Raw genomic sequence first — 15,501 nt, forward strand, 5'->3', positions numbered from 1 at the left:
AGTATTGAATACGTGAAATAAAATTAAACACTAGCTAAATAATAGACCTCAATTAATGCACAGAGGGAAATGCCACTGACTGGGATTCTTCAATGGGTTTAAGGGCTAAAAACCCTGATTCCAAAACTGTTTTCAAAATATGTCAAGATTTGCCACCTTGGGAGGTATCACTGATGAGAAATGAGGAAATTATTTTAACTTCCATGAGCTAGAATAGGATTAATGCTAGAATAATACTTTTTGATCTGCCACCTTCTTTTAAAAAAAATTGTTGAGGAAATTGAGACTAGTAGAAAGACATAAGAAAAGCAGAGGAAATTCTTCACAAAGAAAAACCCAGCAATTTCAGCTGGTGTATCAGACACAAAGCTTGGTGGCAGTGTTTAAATAACTTAATGAAAAAGGAAAAGATTTCAAAAGGGTTTTTCTGGAATCAATGCATGGAAACAGAATGCAGGCAAATTAATCTGAAAAACACAGTGCAGTTTTTTAGTATTGATTTCCATTACAGCAGATAATTATTGGGAGAGGTGGATTATTTTCCATTGCTTAGTATGCTCATCAAGATTTGATACCTTTGGAGAAGTCATGCTTTTGTCAGAAAGCAGCCTTTAGGCTCCGTGTGAAAATGATGGGCCTGTGATATGAAGTCTGGACAATCTAATGGTCCTTTCTGGGTTTTAATGTAATGAATCTCTTGATGATTTTTTGAAAATTCTTGTGCATTTAGTATTGAAATACATGTAAGATAGCTTGTTGCAAAAAAAAAAAACCAAAAACAAACAAACAAACAAAAAAAAAACCAAACCCAAAAAAAGGTATAAAAGGGGTGTACACAATTCAACCAAAAAATAAAGTGCCCTGAACTCTCAAGAGGACTCTTTTGTAGAGCCAGTGAGAAACATCAGCCTCTCTTCCAGGAGTTGAATAAAGACCTATCCAAAAAGATGAAATATTAGCACCTTCTGTTGCTGTCAGTAGGTCAGTGTAACACTTGTGGCCTACTGAGTGCTCACCTGTGAGTCAGTTTAAAAGACTTCTGGGCAAACAAAGGCTGTGCCTCAGAAAACCATGAAGCATTTCTGAGACAGCCAATCCAAACATCCATGGAGATTTAGTAGGAAAAAAGTGGGGAGAAAGATGGTCAGGTGAAAAGAGGAATGTCTCTAGAGCTATGAAATGACCGGTTAATATAAAAATCTTGTATTCAGCTTGCAAAGATATAGAATTTAATGGGAGAGTTAGTGACAGTTAAACAAATTTGTAGTTATATAAAGACACATATCACAGTGAGTGAACAAACATTTCTTTAAAATAATTGATTGATTTATTTTCCATCTTTAACCAGGAAACTTGTCCTTATTAAAAAAGAAAAATGTGAGTTTTTTGCAAAATCTGAGTTCCATTCAATACCCACTCCCTCCTTGAATGTCTTGCCACACTTTTTTTCCTGTAAATCAATGATCTGTAAGACATCCAAGCTTTAATCAAAGGAAATGTTATTATTCTGTAGGTAGAAGTGCTTGCAACATGCCAAGGGGTGTTTATTTAAACTTTAATGTATAGAGAGCAAGTTTCATTAGTCTATGGGCAAAATACATTTATTTATCATTAAGTGTGAAATCAAGAGTTCTGTAAGTTTGCTAACAATTCTGCTAACTTCCAGATACAGTTATATGATCATAAATATCCCAAAATTGTAGAATACTATGGGTAAGGAACGGAGAGCCTATTCTTGTCCTTTTAAAATCCCAAAAAAGACCAAAACAAAAAAAAGGCCTGAAATCTAGAATTGAGACTTAAGTTAAATAAAAGTTTTAATATAGACTACAATATAGACTTTTCTGTGGGCCTGAAATCTAGAATTGAGACTTAAGTTAAATAAAAGTTTTAATATAGACTACAATATAGACTTTTCTGTGGGCAGAAGAAACTCTGTGAATTCAATTGGAGACTTCACACTTTGTAGTCAAAGATAGAGGGAGAGAGGGAATTGAAGAGTTATGTCCCCATGGTCCTGTTTCCACCAATATTAACTGAATCTTCTGAAGCTCCCAGTAATAGCAAGGCAGTTAGAAATTCTGAATGAAAGGTCTTTCTCCTAAGGATCAGGTACTTTCACTGTGGATTGCAGCTTTATCGCTGAAAATTCTATTTTCACAAATCTTTTGGTGGTCCCAGTTGGTAAGTGCAAGAAAGTCAAAACCCTTTACCTTTCACTTTATGACTTTTATAAAAAGTGTTATTATATTCCACCAGAAGATGAAGGTATACAGAGATTGAGAAGAATGAGAGATGAGAAGAAGGAAGCAGATATCATACAGGATTGTTAGTATATGATATGATGAATATGTGGTATGATGGTTCCAAGGATCAGCTGTATCAGTTGATAATTCACAACCATATGGGGCCAGATGGGATTCATCCCAGAGCACTGAAGGAGTAAGTGCATGTGATGGCATAATGCCTCTCAATCCTCTATTAAAGATTTTGGGAGTCTGGGGACATCCCCACTGACTGGAAGCTAGCCACTAGTATTCCAATTTACAGGGAGGGCATGAGGAAACAGCCAGGAAACTACTGAATTGTTAGTTTATCCTCAGTTCCTGGAAAAAATGTGTAGAAGAAAATACTGGGTATTATCAAAAGGCATTTAAAGAACAATGCAGTCATCAGGCACAGTCAGCATGGGCTTAAAAAGGGAAGGTCCTGTTTAACTGATTGGATGACTGTGGGATGAGCAGGTTCACATTGTGCTGGGTGAAGAACTGGCTGAAGGTCACAATCCCTTCCCTTTCCTTCCTTACAGCTAAAATCAGGACTTCTGGGCTGCTGGTGTTCATACAACTAGAAATGACACTCTATCCAAATTGTTCACATCAACAGAAGACATATTATTGAAAGCAGTATATTAGCCCTATTTTGCAAATGAAGACCTGAAATATGTACAGAGATGAAGGGCTTGTTTTTAATACCACTGTTAATGTTTTTAATTTATGGGTTCATCTGGGGCCAGATCTGGTTTTGCATATACTGAATAACTATTTCAGCATCTCATTAATACACAATCAGCCCTGCTTGCACTGAGTTGCTATTCAGTACCTGTTTATTTCCTGTTTCTTTCAGAAAAATCACCTGCCCTACTGAGCCAGGATATTACCATCTAATCCCGTCACACGCAGCTCCTGTGGCAGAACAAGGAACTGAACCCAGACTCAGTCCCTGACTACTTCCTCACTCACAAGGTCATTTCCCCCTATGGTTGGTAATGGTGACTAAATGGTCATGGTAATGGTGACTAACTTTGTTTTTGACAAAGTCATAGCTCAGTTCAGCTCCTGTGCTCAGTTCATCTGCAATTGGTCAGCTTCACACAAATATTTACATGACACATATCCTGACTTGTTTTTTTCACTTCCCTGCTATAATGAAGGCCAAAATGACAAACTTTCATTTGGTTTAGCCTGAATCCAGTTTGACACTTCTGGCTGAGCGAGCTCCTTGGCGCATTTCTTCTGAAATCTCACGTGCACACGTGCTCTATTTCAAGTGCTGAGTAAGCAACCATTATTTGGATGAAATATTGGGCCTGGGGCAACAGAAAATTGCATAGATTATCTAGTCCAGCTGCAAATTCACTTTCAAAGGTACATCTATAGCTGCCAGCCATACAGCAGCTTCTGTTCTCTCAACTACATTTCCTCTAGTTCATGTATTAACAGTTAGCTGCTTACCAAACTGTGCTCTTCAAGGAAAAATGTTTGTTAATGTCTCAGTGGAGTCGTGACCAGGGTAATGAAAATCATTACTCACAAATACATTATGCAAAAACTAAAAAAAAAAAAAAAAAAAAAAAAAAACCTAAAAAAAAAAATCTATCAAATTGATGTAATTGCCAAAGAACACTTGTGCCTTAATAAAAACAGCAATAAGCAAAAGTACTGCACTTCAGCCTAGAAAGGTTGAAACTTTATCAAGTTTAAGGTTTTGCCTCAATATTTGTTATGATACTCACTACAATTTGCTCAGCTTTGAGTTCTGAAGATGAAAAAAGTTGCTCCTGAATTAATCTGGTGTCAAAGGGTATTTAAGAAGTAGGCAACAAGGAGCTAAATAATCATCACAGGCAGTTTCTAATGGTGACAACATTGAAAATGTGTTCCTTTCAGAACCTTTCTCACCACCTTGCAGAAACAGCGTGTCTAGCAGGACTAGGGACATGATTCCTTCCCTGTACTCAGCACTGCTGTGGCCACATCTCGAGTGCTGTGTCCAGTTCTGGACCCCTCAGTTCAGGAAGGACATTGAGGTACTGGAGTAAATCCAGAGAAGCCCAACAAGGCCAGTGAAAGGTTTGGAGAACAAGTCTTATGAGGAGCAGCTGAGGGAGCTGGGGCTGCTTAGCCTAGAGAAAAGGAGATTCAGGGGTCTCTGATCACTTTCTGCAACTGCCTTAGAGTGGTTGGCAGCCAGGTGGGGGTTGGTCTCTTCTCCCAGGCAACCAGGACAAAGGGAAATGTCCTCAAATTGCTCCAGGGCAGGTTTAGATTGGAAATATTTATATTAGGAATTTTTTCTTTCATAGGATGTTTGTCCAGCATTAGAGCAGTCTTTTCAGGTAAGTGGTGGAATCCCTGGAGGCATTTAAAGGACGTTCAGACATAGCTCTAAGGGACATGGTTTAATGGAGGGCTTGGCAGTGCTGTGTTAGTGGTTGGACTCAGTGATCTTAAAGGCCCTTTCCAACCTAAATGGTTTGATGATTCTACCAGAATATGATTTAAATTGCAAGAATAACTCACTAGGTCAGTACCCTGATGTGTTAAGTTCTGTGAAGGATAAATGTAGCACCTGAACCCACAGGCATAGACATAGAAAATAAAAGATAAGAATAAATAAATAAATGTGGAGAGAATCTGGGTACATTAGTTGGAAAAAGAATAAGAAATTGAATAACAAAATAAAAGCAACTGTGAAATTCACTGTTCCTTTCTTTGGACTATTTCAATTATACAAAAAAAACACCAACACAACAACAACAAACCCCTCTTAGAAATAAGCTATCTGAGAGGGAAAGCTGTTAAATAAAATAAAACCTATTCCTCATATGAATAATTAAACATATTTGTTTCATTCTTTTTGGTTTTCAGGCCATCAGATTTATCAGCCCTGTTGGTAGAGAAAGAACATTAGTGTAAGAGCAAGGAACCAAGTGAGTCATATATAAATTAGAAAAAACTAAAATAGTGGTAAATTTCCATCAGTCTTTTGTTGCCTAACATCAACTTTATGTCCCTGACAACATTAACAACAAGAGCCAGCACACTATATCCTGAGATGTAATTAAAATACACACAAAGCTCTGGGCCTATATACAAAATACACTGAAAAATTAATGCAAATTGGGAAAAATTCAGTACTACATTCTGAAAAAGCTTATTCATACCAGTAGTCCTCCTACACAAGAGCTTTATTCTTAATTTTCTCTCACCAAATTACTAGAGAAAGGGGTTTTGTGAAAAAAGCTGAAGGTCACACTACCAAGGCAATATTAAACTAAGAGGAAAATGTGTTGCAGAACTGAAGGCATTAGCATTTAAACCAACCTGATTTAGATTATACAGATGTAAAACTTGATCTTTTCATACAGTAAAGCTTCTTTTATTGTTACCAGCTGTAGCACTGCATCTTCCTGTTATAAATGCTGTGTTTACTCCATTTCTCTGTGAGTAAGTTCCTGCTTGGCACAGAGCTGGAATCAGTGTCCTTATGTCCCTTTTCCCACCAAGTGCCAATGTTCAGAGCATGCTGGGAAGAGATATGAAATGTTTAAGCTGGAGTGGATTTTAGCTCGTCCTGGATGGGAATGACTCCTTTACTGGTGTAACCTAAGTCTAGATCCAGGGTAAAGAAGAGTCAGGTATCTGTGCTCAGAGCTGGGACAGCCCAAGAGAAAAATTGTTTAGATGACAGGTGCAAAAGCAGCTCCTAGTGCATGTTTTCCTGTTTAGTGTCAGGACGGAGAGAGCTGTGTGGCAGGAGAAAGAAGGGGAGATGCTTTTCCTGCTGGCACTGGTCATCCCTTCAGTCTGCCCAGATGCTCATAAAACCTCAGCCTGATGCACTGAGGCTGCCAGCTCTTAGCTTTTCTCCTCACTAATATTTCAGTGTTATCCCATGGCATTACCTCACTGTGTTTTTGTCTCTGGCCTGATGCATTAAAGCCTTGTGCTAAACTTTGTCCAAAAGAATCTGCTTTACTGTGTGAAAACAGTCTGTCAGGACAAAGTACTCATGCCAGCTCAGTACAAAAATACCTCTTTTAACTCAGAGTTGCATCTTCTACTGATTTAAGCTCAAGAATTCAAAGTCATTCTTTGTTTCTCTAAACACCCCACCTCCCCCCCCAAAAAAAAAAAAATCTCAATAGTGGTTTAAATAACCCTTTATTAAATAGCTGAGAAACTGGCAAAATGCCAGATTTTATTATAGATTCTAAATGACTGTAGCTAATTTGTGAGGAGATAGGCTTTCTATCATCTCCCCTGAGCATTGTCTGAGTTCACTGCCTTATTTGGTTGTAGTTTATAAGCTATAATGTTATTTTAGCTTGAAAATAGGGAGAAGAAAAATGACCATAGCAATCTGGGTATGCATTTACCAGCTGCCCTGCAGATAAGATAGGTAATACTGGCAACCTTTGTCTTGTGACCACATTTTAAAGTAAAAGATATCTACTGTAAAACACACATATCTCTGATGGAGTGTGGTTTTGAAGGAACAGAGAAGGTCAGATGTAATTTGATGTCATATTATGCCTTATGTTGACTTAATAAATCAGAGGTGCAAATCATTTAATAAGATTACTGTAAGATGTACAAGAACAGGATATTTCACCATGAAAAGTCTGCAGGAAGCTTCAAAATACATTACCAAAGTAAACACTGATGCACATGTAAAATGCTTTTTGAAGAAATTTTCTGTAAGTACTAGCTAATGTAAAGAAGCAGCCATTTCCACAGAAAAGTATGATTAAAATTGAGGTAACAAAAAGATCTAATTAGGGGAAACGGGAAACTTTAATTTCCTTTTCTTTTTTTTTTTTTTTTTTAATTTTTCTTTTCCAGTTAAATTGGAAGAACTAACTCCTACAATCTAAAGCAAGTACCTACAAGACATCTAAATCCCAGTAAGTCCTGTAGATAGCTGGAAGAGTAACTGCTTATTCAATATCAAATCTTGATGCTGAACAAGTGCCACGTGCTCAGCTGCCTACAGAACTTGAGGGATGTGACAGCTGCCCTTCAAAACACATTTATTTAAATACCATTTATTTATTTTGGGCAGGGTTGGTGATGCATGAGGAATGTTTTACCTGGTGGGTACATGCAAGCAGATGTGAGCAGTGGTGGTGGAGAAGCCAGGAGGAACACAGTGCAAGGTGTCTTGTGGGAATTGTTCTGACCTGCGCTGAGCTGAAGGACCAGGTGTCTGTGAATATGTGGTTTTATTCATTCATGCTCTACACATGTATAGATGTATTTTTCTTCAGAACTGAAAAGAATCCAGCCTATCTTGAGACAAATAATCATCTCAATGAATCACAAAGTATTACCCAGTTACCTCTTCTCTGAGACAAGTAACTTGTTTTTATTAAAAAATGCCAAGCTTGAATTTGAAGATGCACACTGAAGAATAATATAATCATTTCCTTACTAATTTGTTACATTTTTGTTTTAAAAAATATCACTGTATCTTTTAATCAGATTAGCTTTGCACCAGGCCTAGATTTTTTTTTTTTTTTTTTTTTTTTTTTTTTAATGAAGATCACTATAGCACCAGGTACTTCCTCTGCAGGAATGCACTCATAAATTCATGAAAACTGGGTGTCTGATCATGTCTTCTTTGGGGCATGAAGGCTGGGTTTGAGGTCTAAAGCATTTGTGGGTAACATCAACAACTTCTCACATACTGGTTTAAGAGGTCATATATTTAAGCAGCCTTGTATTTAAAATGTACTCTCTGAATTCTGTAAGTGACCTGCATGGAGGATGAGACTGAACTCATGATCAGTGCTACAGCCTTTGCAAGAGCCAGAAGTGCTAAGGCAAGTGAGAGGAGATTTGTAAAAAAGACACATCTCATAACCATAGTGTGAACCTAATTTTTATGAGGTCTCCATCCATCAACCTAATTTCAATGTCTTCTTAAGGAAAAAACCAGCACTTGATGTCTGACACAGCAGATTGACATCCCTTAAAGCTTTCTTTAAGCACTGAGCTGTTACTCTCTAACAGTAGGAGTGGGGTGGGGTGCTTGAGGTCCTGCTTATTGTTCTACTCATGGCAAAGAAGCAATCCCATGTGCTGCTGACCAGGCAGGATTTTGTATCACCCTCTAAAGTGTAGGTATAATTTTGAAAAAGTGTATAATTTGGATAGGATTTAAAGTATACTTTTAAATGCAACACTTGTATTTTGTCTTTTTTTCTTGGCTAACCATAATGTGTGAAGAGCACCAGCAGTGAAGTTGCATTTTATGTACACATTGATGGGGGGAGAACTTATCAAAAGAACATGTTTCTGGCAAAAGCAGATCTGCTTAGCTTAAACCTTAAGTATGTGAAAGGGGGGTCCTGATATTTGAAATATTATTTAGAGATGTACAATCCTGTTGGCTGTGAGCTGCTTCCACCACTACCTTTGAATAGAAGGACTAATTGCAACACTTCATATCTCTTGCATTGAATCAAAACTGAATAATTCCCACTCAGGATCCCTGAGCCACTGCAGATGAGCAGAGGTGTCCTCAGCCCAACTTTTCTGTGCCATTGAGTTAAGGCTACAGAAGCAGCTGAAACTCTGCTGTAGTGCACATAAATCCTAGGATTCACCTTCTATCCACAGGAATCTTACCCTCATAGGCACATATTTAAAAAAAGTTATTTCAAGGAGACTCTTCAGTCCCCTGGTGCTTAGTTTCTAGTCCTGAACTTTGCCTGTATATCATGCCATCTGCATAAGCTTGGGTACAGCAGTCACAAAGAGAGGGAAGAGGTTTGTAGGTTGCCTAAAGTTTCTCCAATCTGTACAGCACCAACACATTTTCATGTATAGTAACACATTTGTATTTAAATTTTACATATGCATACCTATGTATGCATGTGTAAATTTGAAGTTCCAGTGTTAAATTCTTAGACAACTTTGAAGTGTATTGGTTGTGATGGTGGAAAAAATTGGGAAAATTATTTTTCACACTTTCAGTTGCTGGCTGTTTGCAGTGCTTAGTGACCAATCCTCAAAGAAGAGATCCTGTCTGACACAGAGTCAGCTGCCCTATGTGCACTCAGGTCATTTGTTACAGCATCCACATTTTCGCAAGCAGCCTGATTCCAGAGCTATTGATAAGTTGCAAGGGAAGATTCCAGCCTGTAGGCTTTGATCTATACCTATGCAGAGATATACCAGTTATGAGTGCAAAAAAATTCCTATTCTTAATATAAAGGTCCTACATTTTCCCCCATTATTTTCCTGAAAGGTTCACTGAGGAGCTGGGAAATTACTGGGCTTGTGATACATTTGCTGTGAAGGTGACTTGCACCTGAACATGTGTCTGAGACATTCTAGGCACTGATTATTCTGCTCTAAAACATGTCCATATGCATGCCCGGGTTTTTCAGATATACAGAATTTGCTCTGATGTGGCTGTTAGACATCTGGAAATCCTAGACACCTGACTAGACTTCAAATTCAACCTGGCTAAAATAGTCAGGGAAAAATGAATGTTTTTCTGAGAAACCTGGCTCTAAAACATCTGTATTGATATAGCTTTACCATAAGATATCAAAGAGTAAAACAGAAATATGTAAACAGCAGTACAAACCCCCACATTTTTCCAAAGTGTGAAAATTATTCTTCCCACGAGAAGGCTTATCTTCCTCGAGAAACTGGCATAAACTCTACTGTGACTCCCCAAGGGACCTACTGATATCAGCAAATCCACCCAAAAGCAGTCACTTAAGGAGTTCCTCGACATTTTCCAGAGTCATTGGAACTTCTGGGATTTTCAGTCTGAAATCCTGTTTCCAGACATCTGACCTCTGGATACTGTACAGCCCATGAAAATGTTTATTTTGAGCTCTGAGACCCTCTTTAGCAGGGCTACTAGAGGACTCCTGTACAACAACAGTAATCACCATTTCTCTCAGAGTGGAATCAAAGACTGCCCAATTAGTCTGGTGCAAGGCAGTGTTTGTGTATGAGTTATAACTAATGAGGAATTGAAAGAGAATTGTTCCATTCCCAGGTTAAGCACTGCTGGATAAATTAGCAAATGTGATTCCTTTTTTTCCCTCAAGGCACGAAGCTGGAGAAAAAAGCAAGACGAGAAGGAAGCAGCTTCTGCATTTTTCTTCTAATCAGCCATGCGTATTAGCGTATAAGGCAAGACAGGAAGGTAATATGAGAATCAGGCAAGCAGCCAGATGACATTGTGTAAAGCATCTTTGTATAACTGCCAGCTAGTGTCTTATAATATTGAACACTGAAGTTTCTATTTAGCAGTGTTGATTGAATGGTGGGAAAAAAAAGTCCAGGCAAGGATAATGTCTGTAATCAGCACTGCACGATTGCTATTGTCTATGCTTGGTATACTTAATGGAGAAGCTAATTACCATGTGTTCAGTTTTTATTACATTTACTATATTGCATAGAGAAGTAATATGATTTTTTTCCCTCCATGGGTTTACAGAAAATAAACAACACAGACAAAACCATGATGGATCCCCCTCTCCACCCCCAACCCTAATTAATTCTCATTAGGGCCACCGTTTTTATTTCCAAGAGGAAGTCAGAAGGCGAGGATAGCATGCCTGATGAGCTCCCTAACCTAGCCCTGTGTGTGCTTGGACCAGGCTGCTGATGGGTTTGAATGTGACAGGAAGGAAACTGCACAAGCCCAATGCACAGTTGTTTCATTTAACTTCTCTAAGACACATTCATATACCTACCATTTCCCATGCAGCTTTACAAAAATAAAAGGTCAAAGTACTCCTGAAAAGTACTGGACGGACAACTTCTTTCTGCATGGCTGGAAAAGAGCAGTGCTGTGGAGGCACACCACAGGAGTGACATGACAGCGCCCTAAAAATTTTTAACCCATCTTAGAGTAGCTAGGTGGAAGAATGTTGGTCCCTCTCTGATCCTCAGACCATCCTCTGTGCCTGTCTCATGCAAAGCACCTGGCTGGGTTTGCCTGCCTTTGGGCTGCTGTTGTGGGGCATCAGCGCAGCAGAGGGTCCTGCAGGGCACCACCTGCAGCAATGCCTCCTCTTTGCCCATGGCCTCATGGGCTGAGCCCACCCTTGGGTCAAAGCCTTCTGCCCTGGAGGGAAGAGGCCACTCACATCTTCAGCCCTTGTCTTGGGCACCAACCAAAGGACCTGGGCTCTTGGTAGGGCTTTTCTTTGTGTAAAATACTTGAACAGCTACTTTGAGAGGGATTGGAACTTTGCTCTAAAGGTAAGTTGGGAGCTTGTCTATTGACTCCTTCTTCCCTGCTCACCTTTCCAATGAATAATTATTCCATGAAATGTGAGCACAGAGGGTCTTTGAATTGCCTCCATGTGAATTCATACTGAAGTCAGTGTATGATTTTCAGTGAGAACTGTGCCCATAGGGGCCTGATTCTTAAGTGTGTTTGGGAACCACAAGATGGTGGTGGTGATACCAAGTAGGGTGTTTCTGAACTGGCTTTGTCTCCCTGACTTTTGTTGGAAAGCAGTTCCATACAATTCTGAGAAATGTCTGATTTGCATTGGAGGGTTAATAGAAGTGTTAGCATAACCTCTGCCAAATTAGTGTGACACTCTTGAGTCCCATGAATTGCTGCATGGCCCCTGGGAGAGCTTAGGATCCTGCTCAGGTCCTGTTACTCTTCCTGAAAGGGTCGAGTTTCACATTCATGCTTTGTTTAGAGAATGCACAAGGTACAGTGTCCCAGGGACCTGATCAGCAATTTTCAGATGCTGATTAGACCAATATTAACATCAAAGCACAGCTAAAAAATGTCACTCAAATTGAACTGAGTGCTGATTTTAACAAGCAGGTTCACAAAGTCTGGGCCTCCCACACTGAAGTAAATAGGAAGATGTTACAGTATTTATAGACTGGATTTCAGAAAGCAGAAGCAGCTAATGCACTCTCTTTATTAGGCATGTTCCCTAGTGCCTGCAAATTGCTGTATATTTCAAGCCGTATTTAATTTTTAATATAGCAACCTGTTACGTAATCAGATATATTTTGAGGGAAACTTATTGCATCTTGGAGTCTGACTGGCTTCCCTGTAAGAGTTCAGCAAGCTATTATATGTGGCTTTTATGGACAGGATCTCCTCTCCTTTTCTCCTGCCAAAACCAAATTTAGAATATCCTACTCAAAGTATGTTAAGCACAAAGAAGCAGAGTCTGAGAGAGTGGTAAGTAAGGAGACAGATTACTTCTCTACTACACAGAAAGGGAGTGAAGACTTCCCCATCTGCTAATGAAGATTTTGATGTAAAAAATTGGTTGTTCCCCCATATGGACCTCTAGTGCTGCCACAGAGTTAGGCAAGGTAAGAAGGAAAGACCAGATGAAGATAAAGTACTTGATAAAGCATTTCAGTGCCTGTGAGACATGACTAGAAGGTCTCTAAAGAGGTCATAAATCTTAAAATCATGAAACTGAGATGTAAGACAAACCTAGGCAGGGATCCTACATTTCTCTTTTGCCTCTTACGCCGTGGGAGATGGGATTTTGGAGGGATGGGTTTAAAGATAATCTACATTGCAGGTGCAGTTCCATTTACCTCCATTATAAATAAGCTTCCTCATAAAAATGAAAGTTAAATATTTGAGAGAAACTTACAGCAGACTTGTCTCTGAATCAGTGTGTGCTCTGGTGCTGAACAGAGGGTAAACCTTACCAGAGGTCAACTTCACCCATCCAGAGAGGGGAGGAGCAGAAATCACAGGCTTCAAAAGAGGGACACAAATCTTTATGATTGCAGGGCATCTTCCCTGGGGTGATAGGTATGGTAAGGGAGAAAACTCTCCTGCTTTTCCTTAGACTTTCATTGGATTTTTGTTTCTCTTCTAAGAAAACATAAAGGTCTTTTTCTGAGGCCTCTTAGATGCATAATTTAAAGGCTACTTACAAATCTTCTTAAGGCAGTAAAGTTACAGAACATCAGAAACTTAATAGCATGTTTGGACTGCAGTGATAACAAAGGACATATTGAAGAAAGCAGTGACTAAAATGATAGAAGTACATGTGTCTGTGACTTTTATGAAGGAATAAGCTTTCAGATGGCTCCCATGGTCACTTTTCCATGTCTGTTGTCAGAAAGGTGCTCTCAGTGCATCTTCTGAGCTCTTCTGCAAGGTGTAGGGGACAACAAATAAAAAATGCTTAAGGAAATATCTAATATGGCCTATTTAGGCATAGTCATAGGAGAACTTAGCCTGAACTACATTCACAAGATTGTTTTCTATATTCAAAATAAGTTTAGAATTGGTTCTCTTTTACTATATCACAGTATGCAATTCATGAACACCAATTCAGTACAGTAGTTAATTTTTCTCTGAAGCTTTTCTTATCCTTACTAATTTTAGATAGTGTTTTCATCAGGATATTCAAGTTGATGTAGCCAAAACTTGTAGTACCACCCATAGATGCTGGTAAATTTTTTGTCTTTAAAAGTAAATATACATCTTGCACCACTTTTCCTATCCTCTTCCCCTTTATGAGATAGTTCTATAATGTAACCTAGTGTGCAGAAAAGTACTGAAATAGAAGAGGAAGTTTAGTGATTTAGTGTGGCAGATCTCAGTTTGAATGTCCATTCAGTCCACCAGATTGGCAATAGACTGGACCACTGTAGATAGACTTAAGTGCTTAAATGAGCAATGTATTTACCTTGTTTTTTTGTCATGCCCTTTACCCACCATTAGCTCTGGTAACTCTTTACATGTAGATTCTTAGATCATGGCACAGGTTTCACTAAAGGCTAAACTTGGTGTGGTGTTTGTGATGGGCTAAGGGCTCACAAGCAAGCTGCACTGATACTTATTAAGGTGTGGTGGCATTTTTACAGAAGATCACTCATCATCCTCTCTGATATAGAAGCCCAGCACAGACATACTCAGGAGGATCACTTCTTTGTTACCACAGACAGGAAGGCTTGGCTTTTTCAAGGTATTAAAGGGATACTGGGCTCTGATACAAAAAGACAAAAAAAGAAAAAAAAATCGCAACAACAAAACCTTCCTCAATAAGAAAAATTACCTTCAGTTACAGGTAATGTGGCCATTTGAAATGTATGGCCCACACTACATTTAATTTTCCACTCTTTAAGGTCTTGCTGCAAGACATGTTTTTATTCAGATTTCAAAACCAACATGGTTTATTATAGCGCTGGTATTTTAGAAAGGATTAGTTCTGCTCTGTCACTTCTGCATCTATTAAATTTTATTCAGTCATCATGCAAGCAAGAATACTGTATTTTATGGTTATATTTTAAGGCAGCAAAGTGGTGCACACTAGTGGTCCCATTAGTGGAAAGTGTTGAATCTAGTGCATTTCTAAGCACTTCAGTCTAATCTTTCTACCTCTATGTATAGAAGACATTAATGTGTTGTTTTAATTTGAGACTCAGATGCTTAAAAAGCTCTCATCAAGAACAATTTCTAGGCCATGTAAGATAGAGGAGATAAAATAAAGCACTAAAAATAAATAATTCAAGACAAATTTTATTCATTATGCCATGTTTTGTGTGGGCAATGGTTTGTGTAATTTCTCCTACAGTGCCAAACTGAACAGGATCTCCTTATGAAGGAGCTTAGCTTTTTGCTTCACACAATATGTTTGATTTATGTACTTGAATCCTTTTATCAAGCAAAGTTTAAATCTGTCTGACTGTCTCTCCTTGTTTTTATCACCTTAAAAATGTGGAAGAAACCACTCCCATGGACATACCATTTCTCGAGCCTCTCTAAGGAAAGAAGTGCTCAATTTCTTTGCTGTTTAATCAAACATATTTTGTTGACTCTGTTTGAATTGCTTGCAAGGAACTTGGAAAAACAGATTTGTTGCCAGTGTGAAATAGTGAGTTCCTCTGAAGTTGTAAACTGGCCTAGTCTGACCTTCTTTTCACATGAAATTTGCCTTGCATGGAACTTACATACCTTCCTTTGGGTAGGGAAATGGCATGTGTTTTAAAATATGATGGCTAGCATATTTCTGATTTTTTAAATAAGTTAATATGATTACTAATAATATTAAATAATAAATTATTAACACTCAGCATATAAAGTAACTTTTCTAAGTATTTTCTAATGAGGGTTCAAAGTACCCCAAATAATTTTAAATATTCAGAGTTACTGATTTTATTCCACCTACTTGTGGCTTCCTTCTTTTGCTCCTCAAGTATTTCTGTCAGCTAGACAATCTTCTGGCACCAAGGA

This window comes from Lonchura striata, chromosome 4, assembly GCF_046129695.1.
Source record: "Lonchura striata isolate bLonStr1 chromosome 4, bLonStr1.mat, whole genome shotgun sequence".
Classification (NCBI taxonomy): domain Eukaryota; kingdom Metazoa; phylum Chordata; class Aves; order Passeriformes; family Estrildidae; genus Lonchura; species Lonchura striata.